Source organism: Eumetopias jubatus, unplaced genomic scaffold, assembly GCF_037043125.1.
Source record: "Eumetopias jubatus isolate StellerSeaLion01/CBP00866 unplaced genomic scaffold, mEumJub1_p1.0 scaffold_2, whole genome shotgun sequence".
NCBI classification, from domain to species: domain Eukaryota; kingdom Metazoa; phylum Chordata; class Mammalia; order Carnivora; family Otariidae; genus Eumetopias; species Eumetopias jubatus.
Window position 1 is genome coordinate 121,779,151 of NW_028274808.1, and position 5,749 is coordinate 121,784,899.

The 5,749-nt window shown below is 37.1% G+C and overlaps 1 pseudogene; it reads left to right on the forward strand.

Moving 5' to 3' along the window:
* The first annotated feature begins 4,064 nt into the window (after positions 1–4,064).
* LOC114202584 (small ribosomal subunit protein eS4, X isoform-like) lies at positions 4,065–4,889 on the forward strand (annotated as a pseudogene).
* Positions 4,890–5,749: the final 860 nt, after the last annotated feature.

A 5,749-nucleotide genomic window follows, 5' to 3' on the forward strand; every position in this document is an offset into this window, starting at 1 on the left:
TTGTCATTTGCAACAACATGGATGGACCTAGATGGTATAATGCTAAGTGAAATAAGTCAGATAAAGACAAATACCACATGATTTCACGCATATGTAGAATTTAAGAAAAAAAAGAAAGAAAGAAAAAAAGAGGCGAGCCAAAGTATAGACTCAAACCTATAGAGAACAAACTGATGGTTTCCAGAGGGGAGGTGGGGGGGGATGGGTGAAATAGGTGATGGGGATTAAGAGTACACTTATCATGATAAGCACTAGTAATATATGGAACTGTTGAATCACTGTATTGTACACCTGAAACTAATATAATACACTATGTTGACCACACTGGAATTTACAAAAAATACTTCCTTTCTTTTTATAGCTGACTAATATTCCACTATACTGATAGACAATATTTTGTTTACCCATTCATCAATTGATGGATATTTGGGTTTTTCCACTTTTAAGCTACTATGACTAATACTGCTATGAACATTCACATACTAGTTTTTATATGAACATACGGTTTAAATTCTCTTGGTTATATAACTAAGAGTAGAATTGCTGGGTCATATGGTTGCTCTATGTTTAACTTTTTGAGGAGCTGCCAAACTGTTTTACAAAGATGCTGTAGGATTTTAATTTCTACCAGCAATGTATGAGGGTTCCATTTCCTTTGCATCCTTTTCAACACTAGTTATTGTCTATCTTTTTGATAGTTATCCTAGTGGGTGTGATGTAGTATCTCACTGTGGTTTTAATTTGCATTTCCCTATAGACAAATGGTATTGAATATCTTTTCATGTGCTTGTTGGTCATTTGGAGATCTCTTTTGGCTAAATGTCTTTTTCAGATCTTCGCCCATTTTTAAATTGTGTTTTTCTTAAAGTTTGTATATTGTGTCTTTTTTTTAAAGATTTTATTTATTTGAGAGGGAGAGAGAGAGAGAGCGCACAAGCAGGGGGAGGGGCAGAGGCAGAGGGAGAACAGGCTCCTTACTGAGCAGGGAGTCCCACACTGAGATCTTGACCTGAGCCGAAGTCAGACACTTAACCGACTGAGCCACCCAGGTGCCCAAAGATTTAAATGGTAATTTTGAATGAATTTCCAGAGCCTGAGTTGTGGACTAATATGAGTGGGAAAATCCTGGGACCACAGTCTGGGGGGAGTCCCCACATTTTGGTGGTCTTTATCTCCAGGAATCCTACTGGGTTTTTACTTTGAAAGTCTGAATGTGAATGGTCTAAATGCACCAATTAAAGGCAGAGATGGTCAGTGTGGATTAAAAAAATAAGACCTAACTGTAAGAAATCTATTTTACATGTAAACACTCAGATAGATTACAAGTAAAGGATGGAGAAAGACACACCATGCTAACATTAATCAAAGAAAGCTGGAGTATATCTACATTCATTTCAGGCAAAACCAATTTATGAGCAAGGAAGGTTATCAGGAATAAAATGGGGCATTATATATATGATAAAGGATTTAATTCTCCAAGAGGACATAACAACTCTAAACATATATGCCCCTAACAATGAGCATTAAAACACAGGAGTCAAAACTGATAGAAGTGAGGGATGCCTGGGTGACTCAGTGGGTTAAGCATCTGCCCTCAGCTCAGGTCATGATCCCTGGGATCGAGTCCCCCAGGCTCCTTGCTCGGTAGGGAGCCTGCTTTGCCCTCTGCCTACCTCTCTCTTTCTCTCTCTCTCTAACAAATAAATAAAACTTTAACAGAAAAAAAAAACTGATAGACTAAAAAGAGCAATAGACAAATCCACTATTACAGTTGGAGAGGCCATTGCCCCTCAGTTAGTAACTGATATATCAAGTAAGCAGTAAATCAGTAAGGATACAGATAACCTAAGCAGAGCTATCAGTCAGCTGGATCTAACTGACATGTATAGAATACTTCATCCAACATCAGCAGAATGCACATTCTTCTCAAACTTAAATGGATTATTCACCAAGATAGACCACGTTTGTGGTCAAAAAACACACCTAAATAAATTTAGAAGTACAGAAATCATACAAATAATATTCCCAGATAATAATGAAATTAAACTAGAAATAAATAACATAAAGGTAGCTGGATAGTCCCCCAAATATCTGGATTTTAAACAATACACTTCTAAATAATCCATGAGTCAAAGAAAAAGTCTCAAAGAAATCTAAAAAATATTTTGAATTCTACTTGAAAGAAACCACAAAGGAAAAGATTGAAAAAGTTGACCACACAAACAATAGAAACAATAAAAGCTTTGATTGTCAAAAAACCTTACAGAGAAAATGGGAAAAAAACAGCAAGCTGAGAAAAATATCTACAGCAAATATAAATAGAACATTCAAACTTTTCAAAATCACTCAGACCTCAATAAATAAATAGCATGAACCACCAGTTCACAAAAGAGCAAATTCAAGAGTCTAATAAGCATAATAAAACATTCAATTTTACTAGAAATAAAAGAAATATAATTTTTCCTATTAAATTATCAAAAATTTAAAAATTATATGCTATTCCATTGAGCTACATATTTGAGATTAGTACACTTTACTGAATCTATTGAAATTCATTTAAAAAAATTCTATGCAGTGTTGACAGGACTTTGGCAATAAAGGCATTTTATACTTTGCTAGTGATAATTTAAATTATTGTAAACTTTCTAGAAAACAATATGGCTAGTTATCAAGAGCATTAATAATGTTCATATACTTTAATGCAGGATTTCTACTTCTAAAATATGACAAAATTTACACACAAAGACATCCTTTATATGAGTGAAAATTGGGAGCACAAAAATCCACAATAGATTAATGCTTTATATTATGATAAATCTAGTAAGATTTTAAGAAGCTATCAAATATTGGTTTAACAAGTTTTTAGTGATAGAATATGTTTTGGGAATGAGCAATATACAAAGTTATAAATATAGTATAAGCACAATTTTATATTCAAATAAAAAGAGAAAAGAAGGCATTATGGCAAAGTAAGTATTGCTACAGTATTGCCTCTAGCTATCAGAGTTATGGGTCATGTTTTGGAGTCATTTTTTTTTTACTTCTTTATAATTTTTTGGCACATTGCATATTTTCTAAGCGAATATTCAGTCCTTCAATAATCAATACTAAAAAGAGTAAACAAAAAATAAACTGCAAGTTTCTGGAATCCTTTGATTCTTGTTACTCCTCCTGCTGAGCTCTAAAGCATCTTCCAAGGTGAAGGTCAAAAGTCACCTCTTCTGTGAAACCTTCTTGACCCTCACAGATATTCATGCATGCCTTTGTGTTAGTCAACTCTTTCCAGGTAGCTCTCTCACCCATTGCTCCCACTAGACCGAGGAGAAGGAGTCATGTTTTGTCATCCTGTCTCCCTGGTAACCCAGAACAGCACCTGGTACAAAATAGATATTTAATTAATCATGATTATGATTATTGGCTGGCTCAGTTCCAGCCTTGATCTTCTTGCTGGAGATTCATATCCTTGCCCAGCTGATATTCCTGAGAAACCAGGAAGCTATGAGGGCAAAGACATTCCTCAGCCCCATTAAGGACTGACTTTAATTTTCCTGCTAATGGCCACATGATTAGAAGCTGGGTCCAAGATATGATTATTATTTCTGTCTCTGGCAGGAGAAACAGCATCATGTTCTGAAACAGAATGAGTAGCTTGTGGTTATGTCTGCCACAGCTGAACTCTGATCTTTCTTTTCTATAGTAAATGGATTAGACTGTCCTAAGTAAAAGCAGCCGAAAACTTTTAGGTAAAAACATCTTCACATCTTAGGTCTCTTCTCTAACTCCCTTAAGATCTGGTCCTGAGAGTAGCCTTTCTTGAATCTTGATTCTAGATTCCTGATTCAGGTCTGTACAAGCAGATGAGCATAAATTTTCTTCCTCCATGAATGTGTAGGAAGAAACTTTCCCACATACCTTTATACTAATGAGGTAGTTATAAAATACATTAGTCACTATGGCAAAAAGAGCCCAAATTTTGATGACGTTCAAAACTGTTTTTCCTCCTACAAATGAAAACCAGGTTAAGAAAAAGTATATGCATCATTGACTTTTTGTGCCTAGCGCAGCCATGGCTCGTGGTCCCAAGAAGCATCTGAAGCATGTAGCAGCTCCAAAGCATTGGACGCTGGATAAACTCACTGGTGTGTTTGTCCCTCATCCACCCACTGGTCCCCATAAGCAGAGAGAATGTCTCCTTCTCAAAATTTTCCTAAGGAACAGACTTAAGTATGCCCCAACAGGAGATGAAGGAAAGAAGATCTGTATGCAGCGTTCTATTAAGATTGATGGCACGGTCTGAACTGATGTAACCTACCCTGCTTGTCTGATAGATGTCATCAGCATTGACAAGACTGGGAAGAATTTCCATCTGTTCTATGACACCAAGGGTTGCTTTGCTGTTCCTCGGATTACACCTGAGGAAGCCAAGTATAAATTGTGCAAACTGAGAAAGATCTTTGTGGGGACAAAAGAAACCCCTCATCTGGCGACCCATGATGTTCACACCGTCCGCTGTCCTGATCCTCTCATCAAGGTGAGTGACACCATGCGGATTGATTTGGAGACTGGAAAGATTGTTGATTTCATCAAGTTTGATACTGGTAATCTGTGTATGGTAACTGGAGGTACTAACTTGGGAAGAATTGGTGTGATCACCAACAGAGACATCCTGGTTCTTTGGATGTAGTTCACGTGAAAGACGCCAATGCTTTGCCACCCGACTCTCCAACATTTTTGTTATTGGCAAAGGCAACAGACCATGGATTTCTCTTCCCTGTAGAAAGGGTATCTGCCTCATCACTGCTGAAGAGAGAGACAAGAGACTGGCGGCCAAACAGAGCAGTTGGGTAAAATGGTCTCTAGGTGACATGATTGGAGGTCTTTATACTTAATTAAAGATAATACAGCATGAATAAAAAAGTATACGCATCACTGAATGACATGAGACCCAAGTGAATGACCTCAAATCCAAAGAGATGAGCTCTTATTCTACACATAGATCCAGAACAATGACAGTGGTTCTTTTTTCCCTGTGTGATAGTTAATGTGTCAACTCGGCTAAACCACAGGACTCAGATATTTGGTCAAACATTCTAGATGTTTCTGTGAAGGTATCTTTTAGTGAGATTAATATTTAAATCAGTAGAGTTTAGGTCTTAATAGAAAAAGACTCACACTTCCCCAAGCAAGAAAGAATTCTGCCAGTGACTGCCATTGGATTCAAATTGCAATTCCTTCCAGAGTCTCCAGACTGCTGGCTTACCCTGCAGGTTTTGGACTTGCCAAGCCTCCAAATCATGTGAGTCAATTCCTTAAAATAAATCTCAATCTCTCCCTCACCTTTTCCCTCTCCCTCTCAATCTCAATCTTTACATCCTGTTGCTTTTGTTTCTCTGGAGAACCTATTACCTCCTGCTATAGCTGAATTGTTAGATCAAGCGATGCCCCTGTGGCATGTCACCATTGGAAAATAAACCTAATAAAGCTGTATAAAACCATTTAGAGCTATAGGTGAAAAGAGAGCATAATCCTTAATTATTAACAAGGACATCTACCTCTTCAGGATTATGAAGTATATTATTGTTAACCTTCTTTATGAAGATGAAGCCATTAATAGTGGTCAGAGCTGTTGTTTTGCTTGGATCTTCAAGCATGATGGTATGGGCAATGCTGAATATCCCTAGTCTTTCTTCAACTCATTGGTAATGAAGAGTAGGCAGATAAAGCACCATCTATTTCCTGGGAAGCCACT